Source organism: Myxine glutinosa, chromosome 1 (assembly GCF_964187855.1).
Source record: "Myxine glutinosa chromosome 1, kmMyxGlut1.1, whole genome shotgun sequence".
NCBI lineage: Eukaryota > Metazoa > Chordata > Myxini > Myxiniformes > Myxinidae > Myxine > Myxine glutinosa.
Genome location: NC_136261.1, coordinates 260,131,445 through 260,144,390, shown reverse-complemented (window position 1 = coordinate 260,144,390; position 12,946 = coordinate 260,131,445). Strand labels below are relative to the sequence as shown.

Genomic DNA, 12,946 nt, shown 5'->3' with positions numbered 1-12,946 from the left:
AAGGTGTCTGTAAATCTCTGGAAATGAAATCATCTGGAAGTGAAACTAACTCTAGCATCACGCTGCTCCTCAAACATTATGTGACCAAAGACAAAGGCACACCACAACTGTTAAATAAAGAGCTTTGATCACTCTTTCTTTATTTACTTGATTTATTCAGCTACTTGAAGAATGTAAGCACAATTCGTTTAATTAAATATATAAAGCTCTACCCTAACATTGGCTCACTGCTATAAATGTTTCATACCTTCTCGGTGGCCTAATTATGAATAAACAACATTATTTGTTTACATTTTTGGTGAGGTGTCGGTGTCCTGAACTGAACCTATTTTTCCATAGGAATTGATTAAATGAAGTTTGCGAATTGCAAGTTTACTAGTCAGGAGCATCAGTTTACTAGGTCACAGAAACCTAGTGCTCCAGTGTACTTGAGCTTCACTAAAGCTAATAGCAATAATTTGAAAGGTTTGTCACTATGTTTATGGTATGACTGTCTATTATCTCTGACATTACTGATGGTAACATCACCTGCTCTGAGTGATTTCAACTTCTGTTTTCTTCACTTTTCCTTGGCTAGGAGAGGGGCGGAGCTTGGACTGCACATAAATAAAGAGCTCATATTGCTCCATCATTCTTTAATTAATTGATTTATTTATCTGCTTGAAAAACGCAAGCATGCCCCTCTCATGTGTGTGCATGTACATATGTATGTATTGTCTCTTGTAAATATACAGCATTTTGGTTTTGTTGAATGAAACTGCTGCTAATGTGAACTAAATATTTTGAGGATGGCAGATGCTGGCAGGAACAACATATAGTTGGCCATGTGTGAAAACTAGACACGGAGGTACACTCCAACTCTTTGCAACGCTTGATCTTGAGTCCTATTTATTTATTTTGATGCCAAATGTGAGCTGTACTGGGAAATAACTTCGTTGCTAAAAATGTTGCCTATATATATATATATATATATATATATATATATATATATATATATATATATATATATATATATATATATATATATATATATGTATGTATGTATATACAGACTTGGCATTTAATATGGAATATTTTTTTTTTCTTCACTTGGGTTTACTTTCTGAACTCAGTATATCAATCTGGTGAGTTTCTTTTACCCTTCGGTGATGTCTTTGTTGAAAGAACCACGTCACTGATTGTCTTTCGCAGTAAGAAGTCAATAGCAGGATTATATCACAGGTGGCGTGACAAAATGTAAGGACAGGTACATTTGACGATTGGCTTCACAATCGGGTATATAAGGGTTGTTGCGTTCTGTATTAGTGGAAAACAACTGCTGCACGTCTACAAAAGTTATTGCCGCTTCCTCTGGAGATGGTCCGTCAACTTGACAATGCTGTTTGTCATGGAGTGGTGGCTTTACGAAATTCTGGCATGAAACAGCGTGCTATTGCTCGGCAGTAGGGCATCACTCAAGGTCAGGTGTCAAAGATCCTGAAACGAAATGGTCAGAGGGGTGTCCCTCCTCCAATACCAAGGCCAGGACGTCCACACAGAACCACAAGGAAAGATGATCGCCAGCTGCCCCGGTTAGTCTGCAATGGCCGTACCAAGTCAGCTAATCGGCTTAGGGCTGAGTGGCAGCAACTGACAAATGTGCCTGTATCCAGAAGGCTGGTCAACCAACGACTGGTTCAAGCAGGCTACCGTGCCAGGCGTCCCCTGAGAAAGCCACACCTGACCAGACAACACAGCCAGCGCCGATTGCAGTGGGCCAGAGAGCACCGTCAATGGCAGCCAGGACACTGGAATCACGTGACCTTCAGTGAGGAGTCTAGATTTCTGGTCTATCGTCAAGATGGCCGCATCCGAGTGTGCAGACAAGTGCATGAAGCCCACAACGAAGATTGTATAGTGACAAGAGTCCAGGCTGGAGGTGGTGGGGTGACCGTTTGGGCTGCTTTTCATGCAGGGGGCAAAACTGACCTGGTTGTTCTGAATGGAAACCTGAACCAGTTCAAGTACAGGGTCATTCTCGAAGAAACATTGCTTCCATTTGCTCGTGCAGCCTTTCGAGGAAACTTTGTCTTCCAAGATGACAATGCACGGCCTCATCGTGCTCGCATGATCCAACACTTTCTTGCTGACCGTGGTGTAGAGCATATGGAGTGGCCTGCCATGTCCCCGGATATGAATCCGATAGAGAACTTGTGGGCAGAATTAACGCGTCAAATCGACAACTTGGACCAGCAGCCGACCTCTGTGCGTGAATTGCAGCAGACTATTGTCACTGCATGGCAAGCGATTCCTGTCCAAACCTTGGCAAATCTCGTGAACAGCATGCCTCGATGTGTACGTGCTCTCATGAATGCTCGTGGGGGTTACACGAAGTACTGAACTGTAATTTTACTGTCCGTAATCCCAGTCATAATTTAGCTTTTGTTTTTGTTGAATTTTTTTTTGGCTAATGTGCAAAATAAAGAGATACTTATGGAAAACGTACAGAAGTTTAACACAGTACTGTCCGTGAATTGAGTTCGATATCAGTTTACATCACTTTCAAGGATCAATTTATTTGCTTCGAAATGTCAAATGTGGTTTTTGTTTCTTTTAAAGGTCACATTAACAAAATCTAAAATAATTTCAACATAATTCCAATGAACTTTTGGTTCTAAGTCATCTTGAAAAGTAAGTTCACCCCCACAAAAAAATATTCCATATTAAATGCCAAGTCTGTATATATATATATATATATATATACATATATATATATACATATATATATGTATATATATATATATATATATTTATTTATATATATATATATATATATATATATATATATATATATATATATATATATATCAACCCTACATTTATCTCAAAAGAAATTAAAAAAGTAAAGGCTCCAACACCTACAAAATATAATATTCTGTATTATATTTTATAATATAATATTCCATACACAAAATGGCAGAATTTTATGCTACTTCCCACTTTATATTCCCCTTCCCACTTTATATTCCCTATACAACCTCCTTCCTCCCTACCTGCTAAAACTCCACCTCCTCCCCAACTCTTTTCCTCACTCCTCTCACACCCCAAGCACCCTCCCCCCCCCTCTCTCTCTTGATTGCAATTCCCCAACTCACTGTTTGTTTCCCCAATGTGTGTGTAGTTTTCAGAACATCAGCACTTCAGATGCAGTCAGTATGCAGAGAACATGCTGGATTGTTTGCTATTGAGGTGGCTATTTGATCAATTGGTTAAAGACGAGTCTCTTTGGGGTTATCGATATATTGTTGATGCTTTTACGCCAATTCTCGTCACAGGCCTTTACCCTACTGGTTACTTAAATCAGCTAAAATTTGGGGGGGGGGGGGGAGGGAGGATATTGCATTTCCCAGCAGTACTCAGGTAAGTAATTTAGAATTTGGTCATGGTATTGGAGCAATTGCAACCTCTTTTTGAAAGATTCAATTGGATCTACAATGTTCATTCGCAATTGCAAGTAGATGAGACACATGGCTTAATATCCATCTTAAGAATGGAGCACTCACTGGTGCAATACTTTGCAGAGAAAGGTGACAATATATATAATTGGTTTGGGCAGCTCAATTCAGGAATCAAACCCAGACTAGTGATGTCAAAGGCAAATGTGCTGCCACTGAGCTATCATGTCGGCAGCCCCTCATTGTTAATATGAGGGTCCAAAACAATTATGCCTTCTGAAGGAGAACTTTCATCTGGATGCTGCATTCACTGCTGGCACAGCCCCAGACCGCAATTTACTTCTGCTGGAAATCACATGCAGAACTTGAGGAAATACAACCTCATAGGAAGCAAGTCGTCTATTTCCTGCTACCCAGCAATGTTCTCAAAATTGTTTTTCATACATGTACGATCAACAACTCATCTTTATTGCGGTCCTTATTCTGAATAATAATACAATACACACCTCACATCGAGCTATTTCAAGCATCACAGTCTATGGAACAGTACATCGAAATGCGTACAATATAATGTTAATTTTCATTAATTCCACATCCATCCATGGTGTCACCATAATTACTGAGGTTGGTTTGCTCACACACTTTATACAGAATCGATTGCTGCACTGCATTATATGATATAATGGAAGTGTGCGGCTATTGCTTGATACGACTTCTTTATCAATACTTTGACAAGACTGCACCATAAAGATATCAATGGAGACAGAGAGACAGAGAGAGATAGAGAGATAGAGAGATAGAGAGATAGAGAGATAGAGAGATAGAGAGATAGAGAGATAGAGAGATAGAGAGATATATATATAGAGAGAGAGAGAGAGAGAGAGAGAGAGAGAGATAACAAGGAAAGAGTGTGAAGCCACATTGAACCATCATGCAGCACAAACAAGCACCACATACTCAGGGGAAGAAGAAACTCTCTCTAGGCCAATTAGTTGTCGTTTGAAATTGGAGGAAAATTTACGAGGAAGAAGCTCGGAGAAGCAGATTTGGTGAGAATATCAACCCCTTTAATGAGATTCCGCGGTTCAGAAAATTGTACTGGTCACGCCGGAATGAGCGATTATTTGCTGGGCCAATGTTTGCTCCTGCCAAGGTATCCTTCCAGCCTGCATCAAGCATAATTGTGGAACCGGCCTGCTTTCCCGCTTGAAGACAAACCACCAGTACCACAAGCTGCATTTCATCCTATAGTGATGAAAGCTCAATCTCACAATAAGTCGAGCATGAAGCGCAATGGTGTTTTGGATACCTTCTACATGCGCACATTTACAATATGCACACATGAACATATATATATATATATATATATATATATTTATATATATATATATATATATATACACACATATATATATATATATATTCATGCACATTTATTACTTTATTTCACTTCATTTCAACCAATTCACTATCAGTCTCTACTCCTCTTCTCATGGGGCATTGGCTTCCTCTGCTTTTACACAATTTTCATGCCATTTTATTTTAATCCCAGGAGCATTTTTAATTCCACAGTGTGTTTATAGAGAGATTTAGGATTATTCACCATTTCATCGCTGGGTGGTGGCAACGTGCTGATGCAAGAATCAGATTCAATAGAGGTCAGAAATCTGATACGATAACAAACGGGTACAGCAGATGCGGTTGCTTAGGATTTCGATCTACCCACTTTTACTTTACAGCGGACCGCTGCGCAATATACACGATACGTGTTCACCTTGCGCACACCAAGTTGCCTACATGCACATACTAACGTCTCCATTTCGAGGAATCACGACCTTTAGTGAGCAAATTATCATGTCCACTTCCAACCTGCCTCCATTAGATCTATTGTAGATCAAATCGATCTCATCCTTGATCATATCTATAGGTAAAGCTCTAATTAATCAGCTCGTCTCGCACAAGAAGCCAACACCATACAGCTGCCCTTCTCAAACTGGTCCAAGACACTACCTCAAGTATACAAATTCCTCCAACTATCCCCATTAGTTTCGCCATTGTTCCTGATGGATACTAATATGGTGAAAGGGGGAAAAATAGACCACAAAGTGGAGAATGCAAGTGACAAGAGACAAGAGACAAGAGACAAGAGACAAGAGACAAGCAGTCAAGGCTATTTCGATTTGTCTAGCTCACTCTTTCTTTGTCTGTATTCCAAGGTAATGTGATGTGGATGATTCATTGTCCTGTCCCTATACTAATTGGCATCATATATGTATGTATGTATGTATGTATGTATGTATGTATGTATGTATGTATATATATATATATATATATGTATATATATATATATATATATATATACGAGTATATATACAATATATGTATGTACATATGTATGTATGTATATATGTATATATATATATATATATATATATATATATATATATATATATATATATATATATATATATATATATATATATATACAGTATATATATATATATATATATATATATATATATATATATACAGTATATATATATATATATATATATATATATACAGTATATATATATATATATATATATATATATATATACATACAGTATATATATATATAAATATATATATATAATTAATTATATATATATATATATATATATATATAGATGTACACACGAGTCACAAAACGCACCGAAGCGGATGAAAGAAAAATCTCATCTTTTATCATATTAATGTCTCTGCGACTCCACAATTTCTACTGTCTTTGAAGTTTCGATTTCAGCGCAGTTTCACAGGAGCGGAAAAAGGCAATTTTGCTCCCACTTTATGTACTTTATGATCCGTTTATCTTTTTGTTTATCCGATTTCCATGCCTTATTTCACCTTTAGTGTGCACGCATCCCATCGATCGAAGCTCCTCACCTCGTGGACGTGGCGAGAACAATCCCCGATGAGCACCAGATGGCCCCACATTGATAATAATAATAATTAATAATGATAATTAATAATAATAATAACAATAATTATAAAGATATCTAGATGAAATTTTTGGGTAAAATTGATCTTCATTTTCATGTAAGTTTTTTTTTTCCTATGTAGTGTCTGTCTCTGGTGTAGAACCTTCATGTACGTCTGTCGGAGATACATGTCGATGTGTCCTGCACGTCCGTGTTTTTGGAGTTATTGTATACATTTGGTCCTTTCTGGTAGTTTCTTCAAAATATTCTTGAAAGTATACTGCTATTTTTGTGATTACATTTGTTTTATGTGACTCCGTATTTCTACCTCTTTGTTCATTGTCATAGATGATTGCAGGTTAAGCTAGCCCCCCTTTGTCCCCCCATAAACCACTCTTTCCCCCAACTCCACGGACGTTTTCCTTTATCAGACACAGAGCCGATGGGGCGCCAAATCTCAGCCCGGGGGATTCATCCCTATAGTGATGCAATGATCGATAAGCATCAATGCGCTCGCCATCAAAATTCCTTCCTCCGAACAGCTCAAGAGAGACTATGAACTCAAGCGTCCTTGTGAACCCGAAGCGCGGCGATCCCTCCCCCAGAACAGTGAAACGCGCAAAAAGAAACTCATCACCTTTGTGGGCGGCCAACTCCGAGCGTTGTTCCGTGTCTCCCGAGGTCTCCGCTGCGAGGTCTTCGCGGGTCCCCTTTATGTTGAGCAGCACCGCAGCGATGCAGTAACTGCTCGGCTGCCAACGAGACGAGCGAGCGAAACGCTGAGCAAGTGGCTCGAAAGCGAAGCTCCGCTACACTGCAGTGGTGCCACGCATGCCACGGCCCCGCCTCCCGACGGGGCGAGACACGCCCCTTCGACACAAGACACGCCCACGCGTTGCTTTCAAAATCCCTTTCGCGTTCTTCTGTCGCCTCTTCTCTCGTCCAGTCGACGCTTTCGTCTCGGCCCAGTGCAACCTGCCTCGTGCACCTGATAAAACGTCTCGTCCGACTGATCCGAGTAAGAGAATCGAGGACGCGAACCCTTTGTGCAGCATCATGGTTAGAGCGTCTGCTCTGAGCCTGCGAGGTCGATGATTCGAACCCAAAGACTTTATAAATGGTACGACCTGCTTCGTTGCTTGACGCCCACTATTTAAAATGGACAGAGTGCGGACAAGCAACCATAAGGTGGTAATGATAGTGCAGACCTGAATGGGTCTAATGGCCTCCTAAGGTAACTCATATTATTATATCTATCTAACCCGTCATCCACGATGGACTTGAAGATTAAGTCGTTGTGAGAATCACAGATGCAGTATACAGCCGATGGTAACCCCTGGATGTTTGAAGCCGCTATTTTCTCAGGGGAATCTAGTTTAGGGTTCTCTGAGTATTCCAAATTAAAATCCGACAAATGATAACAAGATCATTACATCAAGGTATAAACTCTATGTACGCAGCACTTTGTGCCGTTGAGAATAAAAAGGAAATGCCTATGAATTGTCCTCCTGCCTAATGCAGAGAGATAGGAACATTTACATTCATAAATATTCAGAGAAGCTATAAAACCCGTTTCACATGCGTTTATGACTCCAAACGTATGATTACGACATTACATTGCGAAGCGTTTAAAAAATAAATACTGCGACATTACACATGTAATAGACAAATTTGATTTCATGACATGGTTCGTATCCTTGTCCATTTCTCGCAGCAGCGATTTTCTACACACAGACTTTCCCATTCAAAACCGATAGGGACGAGAAATGGATCCCTATTACGTCCCCACTCCACATCACCCGGTCTTCCCATTTTATTCGCCTTTGTACTCCAATTCCAGTAACCCAACTCCAGATTTCGAGGAAGGGTTGTGAACCCCCTGAATTCTCTCAGCACCCCCCTCAACCACCCCCCATATCCCCTCCTGGTCCCCCAGCAGTCAACTATCACACGCAGTGTTGCCAATTTATTCATTTTCCATGTTGTCCCACTGTCAAAATGGATGGAAGGTGAAATTTATCAACCAGCATGTGAAATTTCTGCAGGGCTGAGTGACTCACCCCTACCCCAGCCTCTTCCTGGCACGCAGGATAGCGATTGGGCACACAGCTGAGTGTCGACGGTGCCCATTGCCCAATGCTGTTATGGCGCTAGACCGATCCGACGGAGGGTTCAATGGACGGGCGCCCTCTATAGACGCTGCCATAGGTGGGAGGCTTCCGTTTCATTCGGCTTGCTCTCCAGCGTTCAGATTACATGCAGTTACCGGGCTCAGTTCACTTTGTCGAAAGAATATCGATACAAAATATATTTGTTTGTTAGATTCATCGGAGAAGATGGAATCGTGGACGATACGACCGGTCCACCGAGCTATACGACCGGTGAGGAGCCGGTGTGGCGGCCCACGCGGAGGTGGACTCTGAGGGAAGAATCCATGTGGGGCGGCAGTGATACACCCGCCGTGACCTGGCCGTATGGAAGAGTCGATGAAGCGATAAGGAGCCGGTGAGGCGGCCCGCGCGAAGGGACAGAGGCCCAGTCGGGTCTGCCAGACGAGTCACGACCCTAGTGATCAAGAAACTTGGGGCTCGGCAGCGGCCACTCGGGGCCTGGCCGTAGTTGCCAGAGATGGCCGGCCTGGGCGGATGTGGACTCTGAGGGAAGAATCCATGTGGGGCGGCTGTGGTACGGCTGCCAAGAACTGGTCGTATGGAGGAGTCGATGAAGGGACGGGCACCTAGTTGGGTAGGTCAGAGGAGTCGTTATCGTAGTGGTCGAGAAACTCGGGGCTAAGGCGGAAGGGGGCTCGGCATGGCGTAGCATAGGGTACGCGGTTGCTAACAAAATAGGTTTGGTGCAGGTGAAAGTGGAAACTGGGTACCCCCAGGTGCCAGGTGCTTTCAGGGCGGCATGGCCGTGCGCCTACGGCACCCGGCGATATAGCCGAAAACGGGGTTTGTATCGTGTGCCTTCAGGTGCCAGGTGTCCACGACCGCTCCACACGTATAGAGAAACACTTGAGAACGATTATCATGGACACTTTTCATGTACGATCGCGATGATAGTTGCGCTGGCGCAGACAGCTGGAGTTAAGTTTGGATCGGGACGTCCCCCAGTAATGGCGGACGCAAGAGCGCCGCCTATCGGCGAGGGGACCCGATCATCCTTATCGGATCGGCCTATATATGGAGAGCACTTGTGACCTCTGGCGTAGCACTAAAAGCCATTGGGTTGTGCCGCAGCATGGAAAACCACCATTGGATCACAGCAGTCATGAGGGGCCATGGGAGCGCCGCCCTACTTGCGACGAAAGCAGGGCGGGTAAATAAAAGGGAGTGCACGACACACTGAACCAGAAACTGTTTAGCAACCAATGAGTGTGCTCTAAGAAGTCACATGACTTGGGTACAAGTGCCTCACAAATCAAAACTGCTACGTTTTTTTTTTTTTTAAAGCTGCATCTTGACTTTTTATACGCACGTGACATTATATAGCAGGTTTTCCATTTCCGGGTTAAGGATTTTTTTTTCTCCGGGCTATCAGTTGGTGTATCATCTTGTTTTCTGCGAGCCGTTTTTTGCTGTCTATGATTTGTTTTTCTTACTGGTTAGTGATTAAATGATGTCACGTTTTCTTTGTTTCAAGTTCCCCAAAAAAGATTAATTTAATGCTTTTTCAAAGGGCCACTTTCTTGTTTGATTTATTAATTCCCATTTTTATGTTGCAGGTAGACGTGAAAATGAAAAGAGAAAGACCAATTCAACAATTTTCAAATGAAAAGGCCTTAATACTAACCAAGAAAATGAATATACCAATAAAATACCAACATCTCATCTGATAGTTTGAGTGATGCAACAGCATCTGAACAACAGCTTGAAGCACAAATACAGCTACCTACTGAAGAACCACAGTCCTCGCAACATAGAATCAGTCCCCAATGTGTGTCGATCAAACCCTTTACGTTTATTAAAATAAATAAAAGATATCTACTGGTACATCGATTGCAAAAAGCATATGAAGAAGGAAAGTTTCCCACTGCAGCAATTGGTAAAAATGGAGAGCTCAGTTCTCCAAACTGATCAACAAAGCCAATGCTAACAAACTATGAGTATGGGAAAAGGCTGTGAAACACCGAGTCTATTGTCTGCATCGACATGCGGAAAGCTTAGCCAGTCAATGTCAAAGCCAATTTCAGAAGTATTTAATGAGGCTGTTAAGAATGCTGAAGACACAACCCAGTTAAGTGAACAAACATTGCTGTTGCAGCATCTATTACTCAAAGGAGAAGGTCCGTCTGTCAGTGTGTCACGCTTTATTCTAAAGGGTTCCTGCTGTCGTAGAATAATAAAAATGGTATCTTTGGTAAGGTAATAATCAATGAACGTGGTTGGAATGCTAATAATCGATTGATTTGGGGAAATAAATTTGGGTGTATTTAATTACAAGGATGCCTGTTTTAAAAGCCCTCTTTCCGAGATTCAAGAAGAGGGAATTATAGTTTGATGTGGTGTTTCCAATTGTAACAATTTTTATTATATTACAAGTCAGGAGACGACGATGGTTCACGAGCGAGCAGTATTCAATGACAAAGGACGGACTAACCGAAACAGGCGCGGACAGGCCAGGCCCGGAAATGTCAAAACGAAGGTTACTGACCTTGAGATAGAAAATAATGTATAATCAGTTATGAGGTTAGTTAGCTACACAATACCGAAAATTCGGTGAAAAATGAAATGAAAAAAAAAAAAAATGAAAAAAATCGAGCTCCGTGGGGCTAGACACCTAACCAAATATCGAAACCCCTGTCAGTTTCCACCAAACCCCTCGGAGAAGATGTAGCTTGAACTTGATTACCCCATAAAAAGACATCTTTTTCGGGCGTGGCTCCGCCCACAATGGGCGCAATACGCCCACTCCAGGCAGGACACAACTACATAGATCATGATATCAACCTTCTACCCAAGTTTAATCAAGATCGGATGATATCATCGGGTAGTTATGCTGCGGACAGACAGACACACAGACACACACACAGACAGATGCACACACATGACGAATATAGTGGTCACTTGATAACTCGTGAACCAATAACAGCAGGAACCCTTTAGATTTTAGAAGGACATGAAAGGAGCACACATAATTATATAGAGTAATATTTCTCCAAGCAATATAAAAATATACAAGTCAGGAGACGACGATGGTTCACGAGCGAGCGGTATTCAATGACAAAGGACGGACTACAACCGAAACATGCCCGGACTGGGGGGTCGGGGGCCCACGTGGCAGGTGTCGGCCCCTGACATGCGATGTACATGCCAATTTACAAAGGGCCCCAATGCGCTGCGTGCACAGGCCTTTAAGAGCCAGCTGTATGTAATTGTGTGTGGTGCTGGCCTGGAAATGTCAAAACGAAGGTTACTGACCTTGAAATGAGATAGAAAATAATGTATAATCAGTTATGAGGTTAGTTGGCTACACAATACCGAAAATTCGGTTCGATTCCGACAACTTTGAAAATTTGACCTTTGTGACCTTCCAAGGTCAAAGGTCGAAGATTCTGAAATTTGTTGGAAAACTTGTATTTCATGATGTATGTGATAATATGAGATCAGGTATGACATTTTACCCTATCAGGAAGCGAACAATGTAATAAAACGATCAAAAATCGACTTTTCTAAATTTCGTGACCTTGTGACCTTGACCTTGGGGCAAAAATGAAAATTCGAGCTCAGTGGGGCTAGACACATGACATTGGCCTAACCAAATACCGAAACCCCTGTCAGATTCCACCAAACCCCTCGGAGAAGATGTAGCTTGAACTCGATTACCCTCTAAAAAGACATCTTTTTCGGGCGTCGCTCCGCCCACAATGGGCGCAATACGCCCACCCTACGCAGGACACAACTAGATCATGATATCAATCTCCCACCCAAGTTTCATCAAGATCGGATGATATCATCGGGTAGTGATGCTGCGGACAGACAGACAGACACACACCCATGACGAATATAGTGGTCACTCTGTTTGATAACTCGTGAACCAATTAAAGCACACAGGAGCACACATACAACAACCAGTCACCAAGACAGCAGACCACAACAACTACGTGTTATGACAAATCATTATGACAAATCATTTTTCACTTGTTTCATTTCATTTTATACCCTTATTTAGATTCACAGATCAACATGCAATACGTTTGTAAGATACAACGCCATTAATCTAAAAGTACAACGTGTTGCCTTTTGATTAAACCCATCAGCAAAGCGACAGGTTAGTTAAATATGACATGGTTATATTTATAATAAATTTATTTAAATAATTTAAATATTTAAATAATTAGTTAAATATTTATAAATAAATAAAATACGACAGGTTAAATATGCTTCGTAACTTATTCAAGTTAGTCGTCAACACACACAAAGTGGAGCCCAATATAAAGTGCATTGCCACTTTTTAACCCTGAAATTTGCCACTAGTTTCAAACAAAACCAGCAAATGCTCACCATCTTTCTGAAAGAAACTCAACTGATTGGTTGGAAGCATGCTGTG

The 12,946-nt window shown here is 41.5% G+C and overlaps 1 protein-coding gene and 1 long non-coding RNA gene across 3 annotated transcripts in view; one reads left to right on the top strand and one right to left on the bottom strand.

The window, feature by feature from the left end:
• The window catches only part of LOC137436711 (leucine-rich repeat transmembrane protein FLRT3), a 97,216-nt gene extending 90,018 nt beyond the window's left edge, over positions 1–7,198 (bottom strand). For both annotated transcript variants that reach the window (XM_068130721.2, XM_068130741.2), the window contains exon 1: positions 7,032–7,198. The gene's annotated coding sequence lies outside the window, so the exon portion shown is untranslated. The remainder of the gene's footprint in view (positions 1–7,031) is intronic.
• Positions 1–12,946, top strand: part of LOC137436704 (uncharacterized) — a 150,898-nt gene that overhangs the window by 60,158 nt on the left and 77,794 nt on the right. The window lies entirely within an intron of this gene.